The 23908-nt window shown below is 43.9% G+C and overlaps 1 pseudogene; it reads right to left on the bottom strand.

Moving 5' to 3' along the window:
* Positions 1 to 22269: 22269 nt before the first annotated feature.
* Positions 22270 to 23673, bottom strand: LOC150046846 (V-type proton ATPase subunit S1 pseudogene; annotated as a pseudogene).
* Positions 23674 to 23908: the final 235 nt, after the last annotated feature.

Genomic DNA, 23908 nt, shown 5'->3' with positions numbered 1-23908 from the left:
AATTAGATAATTTTAGGTATTGTTGATTGTAACCTTTGTATTGTGTTTATTAAGAAAATCAAGGACTCAAGGAGTCCCTATCCATTTTCCTAAAGTTGCCCAGGGCAGACTCGTTTCTTAATATGTTTAAAAACTCATTATGTACATATAGACATGTGAATATATGTGTATGTTTATAGACATGTGTATAATCATCTATATCTATATGCACATATATGCTATCACTGTATAGGAATGTGGGAGGTGAAATGCTTGCAATGGAGAGGAAAGATCCAATGGAGACTTAGTTTCTAAGGCAGATTCATTGCTCACAAATACTGCAGTCTTGGACCAGCTATCTGGCTTTGGGTTATTATCTAATCAGAAAGAACAGTCTTTGGGATTGTTTTTCCGTGGGCCTTGAACTCGGGGCCTGGCCTCTGTTCCTGTGCTCTTTTGCCCAAGGCTAGCACTCTACCACTTGGAGCCACAGCGCCACTTCTGGTTTTCTGGTGGTTAATTAGAAATAAGAATTCTCATGAACTTTCCTTCCTGGGTTGGCTTTGAGACTCCATCCTCAGATCTTGGCCTCTTGAGTAGCTAGGATTGTAGGCATGAGCCCTGCTAGAACTCAGCTTTTCTTCTTCATGCTATGTTATATCCATGAGTTATGTAAAGTCAGGCAACGATTTTAGCTGGCTACTCAGGAAGTCAGCAGTGGTTAATTGGAGATAATAGTCTCATGGACTTTCCTTCCTGGGTTGGCTTTGAGCCTCCATCTTCAGATCTCCGTTTTCTGAGTAGTTAGGATTGCATGTGTGAGACACTAGTGCCTGGGAAAGTTAAATTATTTTAATGTACTAGCCAAAAGTAGTGATTTGTACTAAACAGTAATAGAAGAGTATGAACATTGAAATTTCCAGTATAACTGCTTAAAATATCACAGAGTATTTTCTGTCAAGTGACTAGAAATAAAAAATAAAGTAATAAAAAGGCTTAATTAGTATTACATTAAATGTTTATGGACTAATGAATACTAGCATACATCAGTTTCAGAGTATCTCTGCATAAAATGTGTTTAATATGTGATGATATAGATACTTTTTATTGATTTGAATATGTGAAAAATTTGCCTTAAAATGATTGGTTTGGAGCCAACGTTTCTTTTCACAGGGCATATGCAGATTACGGAGAATTCCTTTCACCAGGGTGGATAAGAGATTTATGGCATAACAGATGTTGGCGAGGCAGCTTCTTGTGAAGTTTGAACTTTGTTTTTTGTCAATTATGAGACTTTTAGAGGCTGTGGTGACAAATATGATCATGTTTGTGCTATCTTCTGCATCAGGAGCACAACAGGGAGACAGAATGGATATTTGAAAGTTTTTACCAAGAACTCAACTCTCTTCTCCTTCTCCTCCTCCTCCTCCTCCTCCTCCTCCTCCTCCTCCTCCTCCTCCTCCTCCTCCTCCTCCTCCTCCTCCTCCTTTTGAGTCCAAACTGGCCTCACACTCACAACTTTTCCTCCTTAACTTCCAGAGTGCCGAGATTACAGGTGTCCACCCAGGCCCAGCTTTCACTCCAAATTCTGCTTCATGAAGAAAGGACTTAGACTATGGTAAGATAATACCTTAGATGTATATGAGTGAGGCTTACTTTATAGAGTACCTAAGCATATGTTACTTTATTATTTTATTTGTTGGTACTTCTAACTTTGCATAATGTTTTGGGACAATGATTCCAATTTTGTATGTGAGAAAAGTAGGTTTCCAATCATTTATGAAAGGTATCCCAGAGTACCTCAAAATGAAAATCACACACACAACAAAGCAAAAACCCCAGATAGCTTAAGAGAAACAGTGTTAAGAATGAGAGCTAGAACTCAACTTTTCTTTTCTTTTCTTTTGTGTCAGTTGTGGGACTTGAACTCAGGGCTTGGGCACTGTTCCTGAGCTCTTTTGCTCAAGGCTAGAACTACACTTTAAGCCATAGTAGCACTTCTGATTTTCTGGTGGTTAACTAGAGATAAGAATTCTCAGCCAGAGGTGTCTCACGCCTGTAATCCTAGCTACTCTGGAAGCTGAGATCTGAGGCTCAAGGTTCAAAGCCATCCTGGGCATAAAAGGACTCATCTCCAATTAACCTCTAGAACATGGGACGTGGGGCTTAGCTCAAGGGTAGAGAGGTAGATAGCCTTGAGCTGAAGAGCTCAGGGACAACGCCTAGGCCCAGGGATAGGGTGGTAGTCTTGAGCTGAAGAGCTCAGGGACATCACTGAATTCAAGCTCCATGACCCACACACACACAAAAAAAATTCTCATGGACTTTCCTGCCTGGCTTTGAGCCTTGATCCTCAGATCTCAGCCTCAGGGTAGCTAGGATTACAGGTGTGAGCCACTGGCGCCTGGATGGAACTCAGCTTCTCTTTGTGCTATGAAATATCCACATGTTATATAAAGTCAGGTAATGATTTTAGCTGGCTACTCAGGAAGTCACTAGTGGGATTTAAACTTCATTGCCTAGATACACCATCTAGAAAGAAGTGAAACCCACAAAGCTTATAGCTCAGAACTGCTGGACTCTAGTTCATTCTCCTCTGGAACTTGGAGTAAATAAACTGGCAGGGAAGCCAAGAAGACAGGAAGTGTGAGGACATGGCTGAAAGCCAGGATGTCGTTTTTATATCGTCAAAAATATCAGTTATGAAGACAAATTCTCTCCTACCAGAAGTGCGGGTTGGGTCATCCTGACCCAATTTCCTGTTCTCTTATCTACTCACTCAAATGGGCCAAGACCATGGGCAGAGACAAAAGCCCAGAAACCTCCTTCTCCTTAGTAGACTGGTCTGTCCCTTTCCCCAACCTCCTTTGAATGGGCCATTCTGGAATTTTCTCCTAGACTGAGTGTGACACCAGCTTGCTGTCTTTATAAGCACTGCCAAGTGGCCACCTGCTTCCACCATGTCTGGATCTTCCTTCCTGTTGCCCTTGACCCAGGGACAGAGGAGCACCTGCACAGTTTGCTGTGACTTCCTTGCCTTTTTTTGTTCAAGGTTAGCACTTTACCATGTGAGCCACAGCCCCACATCTTGCCTTTTGGTGGTTAAAGATACATCTCATAGTCTTTCCTGCCTCAGTTGGCTTTGAACCCCAATCCTCAGCTCTCAGTTTCTTGAGTGGCTAGGATTATAAGCCACCAGCATCTTGGCCACATCCTTCGATCTCTAACTGCTATATGGCTCTAAGCTGCTCTGATGCTAGAACCCTAGTATAGGTCAAAACACAGAGTTTCACAGTGAATTCTTTATATTTCTGAGGACTCCCAGAAGGCATTGGGCTAATTTACACGCTGTAATTCACCAAGCAATTCTAAGGTGGAATTTTCTAATAAACTGTGGAGAGTTCTTAATTAGCAATTAGAAAATGATTATACCTTGTAAAAACACGTTTCTTTGATTATATTGATGTGACTGTGCAATTATGTTTCAAATTAGTTTGAGCAGTGTTTAATGCAGGGCTTCTAATTTTGGTCCCATTCCCAGGTCACTTAGGTGAAAGCAGGTTGAGGGGCCTGCTGAGTGTGAACTGCGGGTCGCTGGGTGACTTGTTCTGTTCACTCTATTAGTGGCTTTTGCAATATTCAGATGTCAGAGGCAGTGTGATTTCACCATGCAGTCTTAAACATTGTACATAACTTGTTTGAAATTATTACTTGATCTAATTATCATTCCATCTCCCATTTTTGCTGAAATTAGATAGCTTTTACATTTTACCATTATTTGATTACATGTAAGTTAATAGGATTTTGTATAATTCGGTATAGCAATTTTGTGTTTCAGTATTTCCTAGTAATATTGAATGGTGTTTACTCAAGGCTGCTGCCCTATCATGGAGCCATACTTCCATTTCTGACTTTTTTTCTAAGTCTTATGGACTTTCCTGTAGAGGCTGGCTTTGAACTATGAGCCTCAGATCTCAGGTTCCTAAGTAGCTGGGATTACAGGCTTGAGTCACCGATCCGTGCCTGGGCAAGTTTGTGATATCTTTGAGAGTGAACTAGAATGCAAACTAGGTCAGGATGTGAGGAAACTTTAATCTAGTGTTTTCTGGGTCAGTCTGGGGTGTGTGGTTCACCTCATGGACATGAGGATGAATGACATCAGACTTGTGTGTGGCCTCTGTTGTGCCTCAAGGAGGCATTACTATGAACTCACTCTTCAAATTGGTGGCTCTGTCAGGCCTGGTAGAAGATGGTGGGGACAGTGAGATTCACATGATGACCCCAGAGCTTGCAGAGACAGGATCACCCATGAACACAGTGGGCCCTGGGACCCCAGCGGAAAGGAATGTCATCCTTCATGTTTCTCCAGGACTGGCCCTATTTCCTGTCTCAATCTTCGACTCTGATCTTCCAGTCTGGTACCAATACCCCAAACTAGTGTTTGAATTAGTTTATGTATTTATCTAAACACGCAGGAAGCTGCAGGGTAAATGGAGTAGGTCGAGTTTCTCTCACTCTAATCTTGGAGGGCTTTGGGCCTGCAGGTCCCGAGGACTGGGACTCAGCTGGCTCAGCCTGTCACCTTGAGCCTCAGGTATTTCTTCCTTGAGACGAGGCTCGCATGCGCAGCCTTGTGTGGCCATCCTCGGCCAGATGCTGCTTTTGTCTAGAGATGGTGCATAAATAGGTGCCGCTGAGGCCAGGATAAAGCAGTGGGGTGGCATCACCGTTCCACAGTGGGCTGCTGCTGTTATTGCCAATAATGAATCTAAGGACAGAGTAGCTTTGGGTAAGAATGACCTCTACCCATCTCGCCTCCCTCTGTCTATGGCTTGTCGCCATCGGAGGGGAACCTGAGAAGTACCTGCCACATGGAAGCTAGCAGACAATGCTTTTTTTTTTTTTTTTTTTTTTTGCCAGTCCTGGGCTTGAGCTCAGGGCCTGAGCACTGTCCTTGGACTTTCTCAAGGCTAGAGCTCTACCACTTGAGCCTCAGCACCACTTCCGGCTTTTTTCTATGTATGTGGTACGGAGGAATTGAACCCGGGTCTCCATGCATGCTAGGCAAGCACTTTAACCACTAGGCCAAACTCCCGGCCCCTGCTTTTGGTTTTTAAAGCATCAGAATGTTTTATCTGGACCTAAACTGCTGTCAAGTCATTTAAAGCTGCATTGTCCGCTAATGAGAGCCACCTGTGCCCATTCAGATTTCTATTCATTAAAAGGAAATAAAATGATCAACTCAGTTCCTCAGGTACATTAGCTTCATTCGAAGTCCTTAATGGCTCCACAGTGCTAGCGGATTTCTTATTAAAATAACACAAGATGAAATATTTTTATTATCCTAGAAATGTCTATAGGCCAGTTCATGTCTGTCTGTCTATCTATCTATCTATCTGTCTATCTATCTATCTATCTGTCTATCTATCTGTCTATCTATTTATCTACTGTCTATCTCCATGCCTGTACTGGTGACTTGAACTCAAGGCCTTGTACTCTAGCTTGGTCTTTTAGCTCAAGGCTGGTACTCTACCACTTGAGCCACACCTCCATTTCTGAATTTTTATTGACGAATTGGAGACAAGAGTCTTTCTTTCAGATTTGTCTGCCCAGCCTGGCTTTAAACTCAGGTCTTAGTCTCCTTAGCTAGGGTCAGAGGTGTGATCCAGTAGTGCCTGGCTTCCTTCAACCCATCTTAGTCAATTTCTTGCTATGGAGGAATGAAGAAAAAGAACTTGTAGACCATCCTTATTTGATCCAATGAATTGAAATATTGGAGGTAGTGGAAATAGCTCCCTGTGAACCTTCTGATTGGGAGGTAAATGAATGTGCTGAGTTTCCTGCCACAGTTAAAATTGGAAATAATGAATACGGTCTGTGTGTATGTGACATTATCTTTGCCAGGGATCTCAGTGCATTTTCGTTGCTTATTTTGGTTTTGCTCCTTTCATTTTCTGGAATACTATAATTTGGGTATCATCAAAACTCAGTGTTGATGTTTGGAGGGTTATTTAAGACAGTAGATATCTGAGTGTATCCTTCACACGAAATAAGTAGGTAGATCCAAAAAACTTACAAGAATATTTGAGAAACAGCAATTAACAAATTATGGGCAATAGAAGGGAACATTTGCCAAGCTGTGGTAAAATTATGGTTCATGTAGGCTTTTGAAATCACTGATGAAGAACTATCACACACAATTACCCTTTTAGGCGGTTATTTTGACTTTTATATTCCTTGTATGAAAAAGGCAAAACAGAACTTGACTTTCTCCAAGGCAATAGTTAGTTTGATCCAGCAGTGAAAGGGGAGATTATGGTTCTAAAATAGCCTGAAGTATGGCGGATTTACCTAGGATTTAAGGGCATTAGTTTGGAAAGCTAGGGTTAAACAATAGAATGAGTTACTTAAGGAAGGTTAACTTCCTTCCTACTTTTCAAGGGCATTTTGCCTAGAATAAGAGTAGACTTGTTCCCAGGGTTGTTTACAAGACAACGCGTGAAGAAGGGAACAGTTTGGTATGCCAGCTGTTTTCTTCAACTTCTCTGTGAAATCAATACATCTGTGATTTTAAACCCGGGACTATCTCTTCTCTAAGCTAAGCTATCCACAGTATTGATTTCCTACGCACATTCTCTGCTTGCTCTCCTGAGATCCTGCCTTTGGAGGTGCCTTGATGTCTGGTCTCTCCCTGGTGGCTGAGTTCAGCAGTAGCTTCCACATCCTTCTTTGCAGCTTTCAGCACCTCTCCTTACCCGTAAAGAATTTTCTCCAAGTAGCCTGTCTTGCTGGCATCAACTCAGTAGATATTGCTCTTCTCCTCCTCGTCTTCCTCCTCTTCATTTTTATTATTCTTAATGTTTGCACTCATTCTAAGGTTTAATCTCAGGGTCCAGGTGTTGTCCTTTAGCTTTTTCACTCAAGGGTGGCACTCTTCCACTTGAGTCACAGATCCACTTCAGAGAATTTGCTGGTTAATTTGGAGATAAAAGTCTCATAGACTTTCCTGCTCAGGATGGTTTTGAACTTTGATTCTCAGATCTCAAGCCTCCTGAGTAGCTAGGATTTCAGGCATGAGCCACTGGCACCTGGCAACTATTTTTCAGTCACTGGGCCATTTACTTTCTTGGTAAACCATATTAGAATTGAATTTTTTTCTTTTTTCTTTCTTTTCTTTCTTTGTTGTGGGGATTGAACTTAGGGCCTGAGTACTGTCCCTGAGCCTCTTTGTGCTCAAGGCTCGTGCTTTACCACTTGAGCCACAGCACCACTTCCAGCTTTTGAGTGACTAATTAGAGGGAGGAGTCTCATGGGGACTTTTTTGCCCAAGCTAGCTTCGAACCTCAAGCCTCAGATCTCAGCCTCCTGAGTAGCTAGAATTATAGGTGTGAGCCACCGGTGCCTGCCTAGAATAAAGATTAAAAAAATGATTTAGTCCCTTACTGAGCCTATTATGGTATTTCATTGTTGTATTTATTTGCAGTTTCCTAGTGAATAGTAATGCTGAGAATATGTCAGTGAGCTAATTTTCCATCTGCATATTCTCTTTAGTGAAGTGTTTGTTCAAGCCTTCTACCCATTAAAAAAAATCACATTGCTTGTTTTCTTATTGTTGAGTTTTAAGAGTTGTTTATATAATCTGGACGTGAGATGTGCAAATATTTTTCAGACTGTAGTTTGTCCTTTTCATGTTCTCAACAGAGTCCTTTCACAGAGAAAATGTGTTTTTAATGTTGCTGAAGACTTGGTTGTCTTTGTTATTGACATGTAATAGTTTGTTGTATCTTCTTGTTCTACGTCCTTCGTTGGATACATGGTTCGTAAATCTTTGCTATCTGTTTTTCTGATAATTTCATTTTAGTGTTGTTTACAAAGGCTCTCAGTTTAGGAAGACTGGTTCCCACCTCTTCTTTACTACTTGACCTTGTCTCTGTTTCAGTCACCTCTTTAACAGATGTGCTGTGAAAGGAGCTCTTCGATTGGCTGGCCTCACTCCTGTGCACAAGCCATTTTCTTAAGTACTTCCCATTTATTCCAAACCATAGGTCATATATGGAAGCGCTAAGACTATCGTGTAAGAAAGGAATAGGATTCTCTGGCTTTTCTCTATCTTCCCTTTCTTCCTTTCTATGGAGCACAGGTATGATACCTGGAGCAGCCACCAGGAGGATGACCACAACTTCAGCCCTCAGATCTCAGCTTCTTGAATTGCTAGGATTATAGGCATGAGGCACCCCCATCAGCTGCAAAATCAGGACTTATGCCAGAACCCCCTGGGCACAGCGGCAGCATTTCCTGTGGCATGACACCGCCCCCTTTGCTGTCTTCATAACAGAGCTGAGTGGAGAAGGCAAAGAGCATTGTTCGGGACTTCATTTGTGGACAGGACTTCGGGATGTCTCAGGGTTTCGTGGAGAGCTTCTCAGCTGACCTGTGTTTCCTATGACAAAAACACACAACATGCTCTCTCTTGATTCTGATATTTAACAAACCCACGGGCCTCATATCACTTGTGAAACACCAATTGCTTGAGAGGGTAATGGTGGGAAAGGTTGGTCTCACGTTTCTGGATTTCAGGTGTCTCTAGCAACGTGGTTCCTTGAGTCCTGGCTGTCTTGGTCACTCTTTGATGTTGTTAATAGATTTTCCTGTGGGGAGGTGCATTTTGCTGCAGACTGATCAGCTATAGTTAGAAGTGGATGTCTTTCCTTCATGAAGAACTCCATCTCTTCACCTTGTATTTCTCCCAAAGAGCAACTTAGAGCAAGAGTTTTTCAGCTTGGGCATTGCCAAATATTCATTAGAGACTTCACCTTCTCTTGCTCGAATGGTTTAGGCACGAACAAGGATATTTACGGAGACAAATGCTCTGTCGGTTTGACAATGCTCTTTTCAAACTGGGAGCCTCTCAAAGCCGCTTCTGCATGGTTCGTTACCCATCTGCTGCCCTCACCTCATCTGCTGAGATTTGCTTTAGATGATGCTAGTTTGGAGAGGTTTCTGCTTTCTGGTACATACAAGGTTTTGTGGTTTGGAAAACTGGGGAAAAGCTAAGAAGCACATTCCTTGTTGGTTTAACTGATAATAGATGCTCATTTTTATTTTATTTTGTTATCTTAATTAGTGTGTGTATGGGTGCGTGTGTGCGTGTGTGCCGGTACAAAGTCTTGAACTCAGCACCTAGGCACTGTCTCCTCTGAGGGTTTTTTTTTTTCCCAAGGATGCCCTACCATTTGAGCCACAGGTCCACTTCCAGCTTTTTGGTGGTTAATTGAAGATAAGGGTCTCAAAGACCTTTGCTGCTTGGGCTGGCTTCGAACTGTGATCTCCTATCTCAGCCTCCTGAGAATTGTAGGTGTGAGCCACTGGCATGCAGTGCTTATTCTTTATTTTGATATAATCTTATGTAAAGTTGCTATGAGAGGATTTATTTGGGTTGAATCCAGATCAGGGTCAAATCATGTAAGGATAAAGCAATTTTAAAAGATTAACTAAAATTTAACAAAATAATACTGGAAAAAGGATGATAACCAATCATGATGCATTATACTTACAAACTGGCACATGGATTGCTAAGTCCTGGTACAACTACTTAGACACAAGAGAAATATAATAAAAATTTTATTGGGGAAAACATTAGTAATGTTGTTGATACATAAATAAATCAGTGGGTGTTGATGGCTCATGCTGGTAATCCTCACTGCTCAGGAGGCTGAGCTCTGAAGAGCGAGGCTCAAAGCAGCCCAAGCAGACAAATCCATGAGACTTTTATTTCCAAGTTACCAGCATCAGGCATAAGTGGAGCTGCAGCTCAAAGGTACAGCAAGAGTGCAAATCTGTGAGTTCAGGCCTTAGTACCAAGACGTGCTCTCTCTCTCTCCCTTTCTCCCTTTCTCCCTCCCTCCCTCCCTCCCTCCCTCCCCCCCCCCTCTCTCTCTCTCTCACACACACACACGATATTTACAAAAAGATGTTCATTTTAGAAGTTTATACCCAAATATTGAAAAGCAATTCCTACAATGTCTAGGAATTTGCTTCTAACTTTTAGAAGAAGGTGTGGAGATGGAGTATCAAAATGGCAGCTAGTGTGTGGCCATTCATTTGTTTGTGTGGGGGAATTCATTCATTCATACTGTTCTTTCTGCTTTTGGATTCAATTAGAATTTTCCGTGAGGAAGAACAAATAACCATAAACAGATGGAAGTCATGGAGGCAGGGTCACATGGAGGCAGTGACAGAAGGTCATTTGACCATCCTGGGTTATAAAACCACAGAACGAATAGACATGCATACATGTATATGTATATATGTATATATATATATATATATATATATTTCCAGCAGAGTTATTAGACTCGCAGCAGTTCCCAGAAGGAGAGACACACACACGAGTGGTCTCTGAGGGCATTTTTGATGTCACCGATGGGTCTAATAATTAATCCAACAAGCAAAGACATGGAATATTCCAGCAAATGTGAAGATATCTTTTGCCTAGTCTGTTTCCTAAAGCAGAAGCTCAGTTAAGTCAGTGGAACAAAACTTGCCATGTTTGAAATGTCTCTGGGCACCAGAGACTCCATGACATTGTGGCCTCTGTCTGAGGTGAGGGAAGGATGCTGGAAGAGGCCTGCTCACCTCCCCACGCTTGATTGACAGCCGTGCCAGCCGGGGTTTGGGCTCCTCCAGTGCGCTTGCGCCAAGACCATGCCCCTGGGGGGGGGGGGGGACCTGCTTTCTGTCGTTGTGCATGGCCAGTGAGAGCTATGCTGGGACTACTTTTTCCTGACACTGGTTCTCTCCTAACAAGTACCTTTTGATGAGAGACGTGCATAGTTCTGGATGAAGGTTTCATATAAAGGTGTGGTGAGGCAGGCAGTTGCTTCCCCTCATTTCTTGCCCAGCTGTCATGTTACATCGAGCTGGGCTCCCTTCATCTTTCTTTAGCACAGGCATCTACCTGGTACACACGCTATGCACGTCTGATCTTGATTTGGCTTCTGCTTCAAGGAAGAATCCAACTGTCAGTGATGAGCTCAGAAAAGGCTGAGGACAGCCCTCTGAGAACTCAGTTGCCTGGGTCAATTAGTCAAATAGATACTTCTCATAAATGGCCAATAGATACATGCAAAAAATATCAATATGTTTATCAGTCAGGGAAATGCAGATCAAAAACTACATTGAAACCCGTGTGGTAGTGCAGTGCAGTGCAACCTCAGCTACTCATGACATGGACAGAGATGAAAAGTTCTAGGTTAGGTGAAGCTCTAGGTTAGTTATAGAGATCTCAGCTAAAAGAAAATAAAAATGGGGAAGAAAGGATGTGGTGGTGGCCTCAAGCGGTATAATAGTTGCCTAACGCGAGTGTGGCGTTGGGCTTAATTCTCAGCGCCACAAATAAAAACAAAACCAAACAAATAAAACTTACATTAAGATTCCATTTTGCCTTCATCAGAATAATCATCATCAAGAAAGCAGAAAGCAACAAATGCTGGTGAGAATGTGGGAGGAAAGATTCCTATTTACTGCTGGTGGGAATGTAAATGAATGTACTTTTATGCGAATCAGAACCTTCTTTGCTTCCTTCCTCCCTTTCTCCCACCCTCCCTTCTTCCTTCCTTCATTCCTCTCCTTTTCTTTTCCTTCCCTCTGTCCGTCCATCAGTCCATCCATCCCTCCCTCCTGCCTGTCCTCCTTCCCTTCTTTTCCTTCCTTCCTTCTTTCTTTCTTTTGTGCTGATCCTAGGGGTTGAACTCAGGGCCTACGTACTCTCTCTGAGCTGTGTGTGTGTGTGTGCAAGGCTAGCACTCTACCACTTGAGCCACAGCTCCACTTCCGGCATTTTGGTGGTTAGATAAGGGTTTTACGTGGACTAGCTTCCAACCCTGATCCTTAGATCTCAGCCTCCTGAGTAGCTGGGGTTACAGGCACAAGCTGCTATTATTTGGCTATATAAACCCTTTCTAGCCTTCACCTCATCTCTTCCCTCTTTCTTGAGTCTCAAGCTTTCCAGAGATATACCCTCTCTCCTGTCTCTATCATCTACCTTTCCGTCTTGATTCCTATCACTGTCTCTAGCTTCATTTTTGGCAGTCTTGAGGTTTAAACTCAGGGCCTTGTTGCTTTCTAGGCAGACAATGAACTGCTGAACCAGGCATGCTGGAACCTTCCTTCCCCTTGTCCACATTTCTATCTCCTTTGACTTAGGCTGAGCTGTATCTAATTCTATCATTTCAAAATGTCTCATTTCTACAAAGCAAACAAATCAAATACCTCTAAGTGTGCATGAATAAGCTCAGAGGTTTTGGTAATGAGAATTTTGGATATCTATATTTCTGGATATAATCTTTTATTTTAATAAAATCAACATCATTACTGATCTACATATTCAAATTTGACATGATTTCCCCTTTATCAGGAACACTAAGTGTATGCAGATTCTATTTACAATAATGTTATATATTCTTCAATTCTCAGTATTTCCTCTGGAAGTAAGAATAAAGTATATTTTGTTTTGAACATTTTGGTGTTATACTGAAGTAATACAGGCAAGAAGGACCATTAAAACCTGGTATGCAAGCCATCCATCGTGAGCTGAAGGATAAAGAAAGAAAACATGGTGGTTATACATCAAAAAACTCAGAAATTATGGTCCCCAATACTTTGACCAACATGTTTTAAATGCATATTTCATATGGGAACATATGGCATACTATATCATTGTTTCTAGCATAGGATTAGAAGAAATGAAAGGTAGCTAGAGCAGGGAGAGAGATTGCATTTTAATGGCTTTTTATTTTTCAGCAGAAGGGGTTAAACTCAGGGTTTATACTTGCTATTTAAGTCCACTATCACTGGAGCCACAGCCTTAGATTATTTTTTATTGTAATTAGTAAAAGGATTACATGATCTTTGCCAGATAGAAGGTGCATTAATTCACATGCCTTAGATTTTTTTTAAGCTGATAATAGAACCGGGATGGTTTGGGTTCTAATTAAAAATACAATTCTGATCTCAGGAGTTAAAAAAATTCAGATCACTTTTGCTGTTACCCACATGCCAAATACCATAGAAGCAAAACCATCTCATAGGATTAATTTCCATACTCTGATACCCCCTCTTTTTTTTCCCTTCAACGCTAGCACTGTACCACTTGAGCCATAGCTCCACTTCTGGCTCTTTGATAGTTAATTGGTGGTAAGCCCTGTCTGGCCTGGCTTTGAACTGTGATTCACAGATCTCAGCCTCCTGAATAGCTAGTATTATAGGCAGGATCCCTACCTCCCCACAAGATCTTTTTACTGTTTGGCAGGAAAATAAGCCAGAGCTTCTAAAAAAGGGACTGGTTGTATTCTTGGAGGAGAAAGCCAGGTGTGATGGCATATGCTTGCTATCTAGTAGGCTCACAGTCTGAGCCCAGCTTGGGCAAAATAATGACTCTATGTGAAAATGAAATAAATAAAAGCAAAAAAGGATCGGGGTATGGCTCAAGTGGTAGATGATTTGTCTAGTAAGAGGCCCTGAGTTCAAACCACAGTACTACAAGGAAGAAAAAACTCACATTTTGGAGTTGAAAGAAGTGGGATAAGTCTGGGATCATTTTCAGTTTCTATGATCTTAGTGCCCTTTTGAGGTTATTTGTTGTTGTTGTTATGGTGGTGGTGGTGGTGGTGTGTGTGTGTGTGTGTGTATGCACGCATTCCTGCATGAGGTCTTGAACTCAAGCCTTCAAGATCTTGCTTGGCTTTTTCCACTCAAAGCTGGTGTTGTACCACTTGAGCCACTATGCCTCTAGTTCTATCTGTTGTGATGTTGATAAAAAGAAAAGACCAGACTTGGAAAGTTGCTGTCCTGTGAGTCCAGGAATGATGAAGGGCCGTGCAAACTAAAGCCCATCAAAGCTTAGTGTGTCCACCAGCAAGGCTGAGAGTTGGGCTGTGTGCACTGAAATGCAGAAGATGGCAGAGGGAGACACAATGCTTTTAGAGTCTTATGTTATGGACAAATGAAATCTATACACACTACAATCAGGTAAGTTAGTGATCACAGCTGGGTCTGGTGGTCTACACTTCAAAAGCTGGGGCAGGAAGATTGGAAGCTGGAGGCTAGCTGGAGCTACAGACAAGAATTCTAGGCCAGCCAGAGCCACACAAAAAAACTCTGACTCAAATTTACTAGCCAGGCCCCGTGGCTCATGCCTGTAATTTTAGCTACTCAGGAAGCTAAGATCTGAGGATCAACGTTCAAAACCAGCCCAGGCAACACAAAGCCAATTAAACACTAGAAAATGGGAGTGGGGCTGTGGCTCAAGGGTAGGGCTATAGCCTTGTGCTGAAGAGCTCAGGGACAGTGCCCAGGCCACAGTTCAAGCCCCACATGCCCCCCCCCCCCCACCAAATTACTACTGTGCTCCAGTGACTCACTACTGTAATCCTATCTACTTAGAAGGCTGAGATCTGAAGATCCTGGTTCAAAGCTAGCCCAGGCAGGAAAGTCTATGATACCTATAGTTCCAATGAGCCAACAAAATGCAAAAGTAGAAGTGTGGTTTAAATGGTAGAGAACCAGTGTTGAGTGAAAAAAACTAAGCAAGAGCATGGGACCCTGAATTCAAGCCTCAGTACTGGCGCACACAAAAATCAACTATCATAGTGATATGTATCCAAGAGATGACTTCTTTTAACATACATTTGGGAGCAAAAAATAGGAAATGGTGATTTTATATTGGGGTACTGGGTAGATAGTAGTTATAAAAGAAGAATGGTGAGGGTAGCAAGAAAGTGAAGGAATAATTTTCTGGAAAAAGGATTATTTTTATTCAAATGGGAGAAAAACCCATAAGGTAATTCACCTGTTGAGAAACACGATTTCACTTGTGGTCTTACGTGTTGGAAATATGTTGTATATTAACCTTTGTCAATAGAATCTGTAGTAATTAGAGAAAAATGTGTATACTTCCACTATGTTTTTATTAGAATCACATTTGGGGGTATAAAAATATATGCATGGTGACATTTTTATGGCCAATTAAGCAACTCAGGAATTTAAAGTTTCTCGAAGGAGCATGATTCCCTTTTTCAACTGCTTAGTTTCTGTTCTCTTCTCTGCCGAGTTCTTACTTAATGCCTAACCGTCTTCAGAAATTAAAGTCACGTTTTACTCTTTAGTAGTAGAAGTCTAATTTGAGATGTTTTCTCAGTTCACATTCATGTCATATAAGAGTTTGAAAAACTGTGATTCTAATTTATTTTGTAGTTGAAGTCTTTCTCTACTTAAGCCTATTTAAATGGCTCCAGGCACAAAGTCATCAGTTTTTTAATTTCTTCATGTGACCTGTGAGAAATGGGGTTGCTGAGATGGAGTACTTGGCTCCCAAACCCCAATTTATTGCCCACATAGCAGAGAGAGAGAGAGAGACAGAGACAGAGAGAGAGAGGGAGAGGGAGAGACAGCGACAGAGACACAGAGAGAGACAGAGACACAGAGAGAGACAGAGATACAGAGACAGACAGAGAGAGATAGAGGCAGAGAGACAGAGACAGAGATAGTTATTGAAGAAATGATGGACCAGCTACAGTGCTGTGGTCTTGGTGGTTTCCCCACTCCATTCATATTGAAATTCTAATCCCTAGTACCTCAGAAGGCAACTGTGTATGGAGACAGGGTATTTAATTAAGTTAAAAATGACCTCGTGGGCCGGGAGTGTGGCCTAGTGGTAGAGTGCTTGTCTAGCATGCATGAAGCTCTGGGTTCAATTTCTTGGTACCATATACACAGAAAAAGCTGGAAGCGGTGCTGTGGCTCAGGTGGCAGAGAATTAGCCTTGAGAAAGCCCAAGGACAGTGCCCAGGCCATGAGTTCAAACCCCAGGGCTGGAAAAAAAATGACCTCATTAGGGTATGCCTTACATTATAATGTGACTGGTGAAGAGGAACCGTGTCTCTAGACACCCTCAGAAAAGACTGCAGGAACACAACAAGGAAACAAAATGGTGGCCTTCTGCAAGCCAAGAAGAAGGGCTATAAAAGGAAACCAATTTGTGGGGCTCGCATCTCTAATCCTAGCGACTCGGGAGACTGAAATCTGAGAATTGTAGTTCTAAATCAGCCTGGGCGAGAAAGCCCATGAGATTCTTATCTCCAATGAAACAGCAAAAAGCCAGAAGTGGAGCTATGGATCTGGAGCTATGGTAGAGCATGAGCCTTGAGCAGAAACACGAAGGAAGAACACACACGTGTGTACACACTCGAACACATACACAAGCACAAATCAATTGTAATTTCTCTCTCATGTTGGTAATACGGCTTGAATTCAGGGCCTTGGGTATTGTCCTTGCGCTTTGTTTGCTCAGGGCTAGCAGTCTACCACTTGAGCCACAGCTCTATTAGCTTTTCGGTGCTTCATTGCCGGTAAGAGTGGCATGGACTTTCTTGCCTAAGCTGGCTTTGGACCTCAGTCCTCAGATCTCTGCCTCCTGAGCAGCTAGGATTACAGGCATGAGCCACTGGTACCCAACATGTGTTGGCATCTTTATGGTGGACTTTCTACCTCCAGAATTGTAAGAAAATGTATTTCCTGGGCTCAGATCCCCACTGCTTTGCATGGAAACATTAGCAATTTAAAGCACACCGTGGGGTCTGGCGGCAGAGCTCCACATACAAAGCCAGGCCTTGTTCTGTGAATGTGATCTGTGTGCTTGAAGAAGGGTTACTTTGCTCCTTAATTTGTATTTCATGAGATAATGCTGGACATGTCTTCAGTGTGACTTCTAGAAGAATAAGCCATAAGTGTTATGGTTAGGAAGTAATAGTATCTGGATGAAGTGGAATTTATTTTTACATCAGTTGTCCAGGGATAAGATTCTTGTCCCTTTTCTGACAAAGTGAAGTTACCAAGCTGAAAAACATTTCCCTGTGTGAAGTGGCTTTGGTTCAGTGGCAGACCTAAAGTCTCACCTCAGTACTAAACTGGAAGTGCCTGGGAATGATGGTAAATAAAAGTTTGAAATAGCTGAAGTAGTTTATCTCTAACAAAAGCCAGAGCAGGTATTTCTTCTTCTTATTGTGTTCTTAGAAAGTGGTTTATGTAGTTTGGTCCCTGAATGCCTTCATGTGCCTTGTTAAATTTATTGCTTTTCTGGCCTCTGTACGAGAAAAATCATGTCAAAAAGATAATCTCTGGGCAGTACAATGACAAACTCCTATACAAACATATTTTTATATCTTTTGCTTTGCCCCTTTGAACTCATCGAATTGGTTTAGCAGATTAAACAATATTACCATCCACTTTCCTTTTACCTACACAATCTCTTTATTTGAATGAATCCCATCGATATCTTTGTGCCAATATTTGATTGTTTGAATTTACATAAAACGTGTGTGTGTGCATGCACCAGTACTGGAACTTGAACTCAGGTCCTTGTGCTGTTACTTGGCCTTTTCAGTCAAGTCTGGTGCTCTACCACTTGTGTCACACCTCCATTTCTTCCTTTCTTTTTGCTGGTTAATTGGAGAAGAATAGCATGGACTTTTCAGGTGGGGCTGACCTTGAACTGCAATCCTCATATCTCACCTTCCTGAGAAGTTAGAATTGCACGTGGGAGCCACAGTCCTGGCAAATTTATTTATTGATTGATTGATTGATTGCCAGTCCTGGGCTTGAACAAGGGCCTGAGCACTGTCCTTGGGCTTTCCTCAAGGCTAGTGCTCTACCACTTGAGCCACAGCACCACTTCTGGCTTTTCTATGTATGTGGTACCGAGGAATTGAACCCCCGTCTTTGTGCATGCTAGGCAAGCATTCTACCTCTAGGCCAAACTCCCAGCCCTGGCAAATTTATATTAGCCTCATAATGCAATGTGGAGATGTTCATTCTTGGATTCATGTTACAAAGTACTTGGCTTAGTACATAGAAACTGTGTACCCCCCAAATTACATAATTGTGATTTTCCTAGCTCTCCATCTTTGGCTCTATTCTTATTTTTACTTTTTTCTTTTGAAATAAAAAAATGCAAAATGTAATGTATTACCAGAACTACAAAGGAGAACAGCATGGGTGTTTACAGGTGAGAGCATCCTACTGAGCTGTTAGGATTGGGAAAATTTCTGCCTGTGAACTCCTTGGCAAGCACAGTATGAAAGAAAACATGCAAAGAAAAGATTTTAAGTAAAGGAAAAAAAACCCTCAAACAAAATCTGTGTGATTCTGGGCAAATTAAATTACTCTGTGCCTCAGTTTCCTTCTAAGTTTAACCAGAACTGTAGAGATAATTTTTTCGTAGTCCAAAAAGAGCCTTAAATCAAAGATACTCAGATTGGTAAAGCTGAGAATGAAATAGAGTTTAAAAGAAATGCTGAGGTTGTTTTTTTTTTTTTTTTGCCAGTTCTGGAGCTTGAACTCAGGGTCTGAGCACTTTCCTTGGGCTTTCTTAAGGCTACAGCTCTACCACCTGTGCCGTGGCATCGCTTCTGGCGATATCAAGGAATCTGGTGGTATCAAGGAATTGAACCTGGGTCTTCGTGCACACTAGGCAAACACTCTACCACTAGGGCCAAACTCCTGGCCCCAAGGAGTTGTTTTACTCAGAACCTAGTTTAAACAAATAGCCATCATTTGATCTTTACTTCAATTATAGGACATAATTAGGTTCTATATTCTCTGATGACTTCTCTACTTGCAAACACATATAGGGAATTTATGTATTCTTGTTTTTTTTTTTGACTTACCCCTCAATAAGTCTCAGGGACAGAAAGCTGAATTCCAGGAAAGCAATTTTGTAGCAAGCTAAGATAATATGTTCGGAACTTGCAAGGTTCTGATGACCAGGCTTTAGCAGTATTCTGAAGAAATGAACGGGCTCATTTCCTTCAAATACCAGTTCTCTTATCAAGACATTTTCTAGGCTGTGCAGTGTGGAGTTCCGGTCTTGGGCAGAACTTAATATGAAGGGACTGCATCCTGTAGATAACACCAGGGAAGCAATGTAGTGTTTGCCAGTCTGTGGTGGATGCACCTGCTTTAATGTCCTGGTTATGCCACTGGCTAGCTGGGTAAGATGCTAATGCTGAGTAAATGATTCCAAGTCTTTGAATGCTTTCGTTCCCCACTGGAGCAATTCTGGGAAATGTCACGTGTAGCAGTAGCTCTGCAAATGATTGAAGAATCTGGAGCCATGCCAAATATTTGCCTTTGGCTAGTTTGGTGACTCTGTAGACAACTTCTCACATGCAACTGGGTATAGTGATGTCCCCTTTCTAGTAAAATTGTCACAAAACTGATTGAGGTGGTAAGGGTTTAATAGAGGTGACTTTACTATGTATGCTTTATTTCATCTTAAATACTTCCCGTAAGACTTTTTTTTTCTTGTGCTGTTCTGGGGCTTGAAATCAAGGCCTGTCCCTTAGCATTCTACTCAAGGTTGGCATTTTACCATTTAAATCATACCTTTACGTGTGGTTTTTTTTTTTTTTTTAGTTTTGTTTTTGTACCACTCCTGTGGTGGGCTTGAACTCATGGTCTGGGCACTGTCCCTGAGTTTTTATGCTCAAGGCTAAAGATCTACCTTTTTTTTTTTTTTTTTTTTTTTTGCCAGTCCTGGGCCTAAGCACTGTCCTTGGGCTTTCTCAAGACTAGAGCTCTACCACTTGAGCCTCAGCACCACTTCTGGCTTTTTTCTATGTACATGGTACCGAGGAATCGAACCCGGGTCTTCGTGCATATTAGGCAAGCACTCTACTACTAGGTAAAACTCCGGGCGCCTAAAGCTCTACCTCTTGAGCCACAGCTCTACTTCCGGCTTTTTGTTGGTTAATTGGAAATAAGATTCTCATAGACTTTCCTGCTCAGGTTGGCTTAGATCTGTGATCCTCAGATTTCTGCCTCCTAAGCAGCTAGGATTACAGGCAGAAGCCACTGGTGCCTGGCTCTGCTCATCAGACTTCAAAATTGAATTCACACTTGGGGAAAAAAAAATGGCTGCTAGGCACTGGTGGCTCATTGCTGTAATCCTAGCTACTCAGGATCCTGAGATCTGAGGATCATGGTTCAAAGCCAGCTGGGGCAGGAAAGTCTGTGAAACTCTTATCTCTAGAAAACTGGAAGTAGCACTGTGGCTGAAAGTGGTAGAGTGTTAGCCTTGAGCGAAAAAGTTTAGCACCCAACCTCTGAATTCAAGCTCTATGACTGACTGAAAAAAGTCATTCTTGTTCTTGTCTGGCAAAAAAAAAAAAAAAAGAAAGAAAGAAAGAAAAGGAAGGAAAGAAGGAAGGAAGGAAGAAAAAGAAAGGCAGGTAGGCAACACTTATCACAAACAAAATCCAAAATATTCATGTAAGCTTCTGTTACAGAAGCAATATTGTGCATTGTATAAGATTAGAAGACATGTGGGCAAATTACAAAAGAAATTCATGACATTCTCCTAGCACAGAGATTACCGTAGCATACCAGATCATAATTCCCTTCCATTTCTTCCTGTGACTACATACCAGTAATGCTGTATTTTTAACTATACAAGATCATGTTGCACATAGCATTTTATAATATGTCTTGAAATTAGATATCTTGGCCTTTACAGATCAATACCTGAACACAATGAAATTTTCCCAAATGTCCTAATTATGGTTTTTTTTTAATAGTTGGTTTGTCAAAATCAATATTTAGTAGAGAACCACAGAGTTCGATGTACTTTAATAACTTTTTTTTGGCTTGCCTTTTGATCAGCTCTATGTTAGTCTAATTTAGGTACAGAAAATGCAAAGATCGTATGTGTGTGGTTCATTGTGTTTTGACATGTGTATAAACCTAAGATGTCAACATGCAAATGAAGAGAAAGAACATTTCATTTCATCTACAGTTTTTGGGTGCTTCACTTCTAACCATACCATCCTAGGGGCAACTATTCATCTTTCATTACTATAAATGAGTTTTGACTATTCTTAAAGTTCCTACATAGGGATTTAGGATCTACTCCTAATAGTCTGACTTCTTTTGACTGCACATCTTTTTTTCTCCTTAAATTTTATATATGCTTTTTTTTTTTTTTGCTGGTCCTGAGGCTTGAACTCTGGGCCTTGGCTCTTTCCCTGAGTTCATTTCAACTCCACTTCCAGATCTTCCAGAGTTTTCTGTCATTAACTGGAGGTAAGAATCTTATGCTGGGGCTGGGAGTTTGGCCTAGTGGTTAAAGTGCTTGTCTAGCATGCATGAAGACCCTGTTCGATTCCTTGGTACCACATACATAGAAGAAAAAGCTGGAAGTGGTGCTGAGGCTCAAGTGGTAGAGCTCTAGCCTTGAGAAAGTCCAAGGACATTGCTCAGGCTCTGAGCTCAAGCCCAGGACTGGCAAAAAAAAAAAAAAAAAAGAATCTCATGCTGATGTTGAACTGTGATCCTCAGATCTCAGCTTCCTGAGTAGCTAGGATCACAGGTGTGAGCCACCAGTGCCTGGCCATATATATATACATATACATATATATATATATATTACAAAAAGGGTACCATTCAACATGTCAACATGTTAGTTTATAAGTGTGATGTGTCTTGATCAATATCACCTTTTATTGTTCTCCCTCATTGCTCTCAAATCCCCTCCATTTTCCTAGTTCCATTTCACACATATGCATTGAATGCTATAACTGAATTCTCCCCAGCTCCCTCTCTCATGTGACCTTGCTTTATTTTATTAGGAAGGGTACAATAACAGAGCGCCAAAGCTCCTGCCGGGCACTCTACTGGCATACTGAGAGTGACCAGTAAACTGTACCCAGCCCACCTGCCAAGAAGGTCCCTTTTTTAGGCCACAGAAAGAAATCCAGGTGTACTGTTTATTCTTATTACATCACAAAAATAAAAATCATGGTGCTAGCAGAGCTAGGCAGACAGTGAAATTGTATCTCCACACACTCCTGAACTTACGCCCTCAAGGGCTGCAGAGTCCCGAGAGTTTCTGAAGGGAGCATGGGCTACAATGCAAGAAATTAACATTTACAACACAAGCAATACCGGTGGACAGACAAGAATAAATAAGAAGGGAGACCCTGGATCTACTATGCCTTACACTTAACGACTCGTCAGCGAGTTAATATCTGTGCAGAATATGTACATCTCGGTAGGAGTGATGGGGCAGCCCAGGGAAAACCCTCAGCAGGTGGAGGCCGGGGCAAGACAGGCTGAGATAAACAGGAGGTTCGTGTTATGTAGTAGGGAAGGGGGAAGCCAGAAGGTGTGGAAATGACAGCCTAGTGGCCACGATGCCTTCCAACACTCAGGCCCCCCCCAGCCCTCCCCCCCCCCGCCCCCCGCTCATACAATCTGGGTCAAAGAGATAGCGAGGCCCTTGTGGTCATCGAAGCGATCCATGGTCTTGAGGCTGAGGATCATGTGCAGGCCGTAGGCGAAGATGAGCACCATGAGGAGGGCGGTGAGCAGCCCCATCCAGATGGCGGGGGAGAAGAAGCCCGCACAGTCGCAGGCGTAGGAGAACCGTTCACCGGTCACGTTGAAAGCCTGGATCTGGAAGTCCTTCAGAGTCACCTGCCAGACCGGGGGCTCCTTGGCGGCCACCAGCAGGCTGCCGTACTTCCGAAGGCTGCTGACGTAGCCGCAGTGGAAGGAGTAGAGGCTGGGCCCGGTGACCTGGGACGCGTTGAAGTGGGTGACCGAGTTGTTGGTGTGGACCTCCAGGCGCTCCATGGCGAACCAGTGGCGGGCGGACACCGGGTAGAAGAGGTTCGTCAGCACGAACCTGAAGGTCACCCTGGTGCCGAAGAGCGCTGGGTAGGTCAGGGAGAGGCCGGCGATGGAGCCGTTCCAGAAGGAGCCGGTCAGGTTGAACTTCCGCACCCCGAAGGTGAGCGGCGTCAGGTCTTCCCAGCGGTCCTTGTAGGCCACCGAGAAGTTTTGGGCCCAGAACAGGATCCGGGGGACGGTGTCCTTAAAAACCACCGGAGGATGGATCACCACCGGCGCCGCTGTCTGCGTCTGCAGCAGCTGGCGACCGGGCCCGCCGGCCACCATGGCGCCGTCGGGGGTCCCCCGGGAAGGGCGGACGGCTGTGAGCACGGCCGTGTAAGGGACAGCTTTCGCTTGGAGCGCGTCCAGCACCCGCCCGATGGCCTCGTCGTGGCCCCGGAGCGCATCCTCGGGCGCCAGGGCTCGGGCCGGCGCGGGCTGGGGCAGGCGGAGGAGCAGCAGGGCAGGGCGGCTGGCGTTGAGCCGCAGCCCCCCGACGGCGTCCGGGTCCAGCGCGCGGGGCCTGGCCCCCAGCTTCTCCTGCAGGTAGGCGGGGAGCGCCCCGACGGCGGAGCACTCGACGGCGGGGAGCACCAGCGAGGCCGGCGCCGCGCGCGCCAAGGCCTGCTCCAGCCGGGCCAGGGCGCCGCCCCGCGGCTCCCCCGCCGCGCCCCCGCAGGCCGTGAAGTCCTCCAGGCTCAGCCGGTCCCGCAGGAACAGCAGCACGGTCCGCGGGCCCCGCTCCAGCGCCGGCGCCAGGAAGGCGGGCAGCTGCACGCCGCCGGCCACGAGGCCCTCGTGCGTGCGGGCCGCCGCCGGGGCCCAGCGGGCGCCCTCGCTGGACCACAGCACCAGCGGCACGTGGGGCGCCGCCCGCGCCAGCACCGCCGCCGCCAGCAACAGCGGCAGCCACGGCCCCCGCCAGGGCCGCGTCCCGGGCCGCACCCACGCTGCCACCGCCGCCGCCATGACAGCACGAGGCTTCACCGCGGCCTACGAGGGCGGCTGCCGCCGGGCGTCACGTGTGCGCATGCGCGGGCGACGTGCGCATGCGCAGGCGACGTGCGCACGGGTCACGTGTCCGGCCGGCCCCGCCCCCTTCGGGTTCCCGCCTCCTGGAGCTCGCCGCGTGTCCGCGTGGCCTGCCAGTCTGCTCGCCGGTTCGTGGCAGTGGGCTGTGGAGGAGGACGCTGCTTCTTTCCTC

Source organism: Megascapheus bottae, chromosome 24 (assembly GCF_031878675.1).
Source record: "Megascapheus bottae isolate mThoBot1 chromosome 24, mThoBot2.hap1, whole genome shotgun sequence".
Classification (NCBI taxonomy): domain Eukaryota; kingdom Metazoa; phylum Chordata; class Mammalia; order Rodentia; family Geomyidae; genus Megascapheus; species Megascapheus bottae.
Note: the sequence above shows the minus strand (reverse complement) of the source record. Positions and strands in the feature narration are given on the sequence as shown.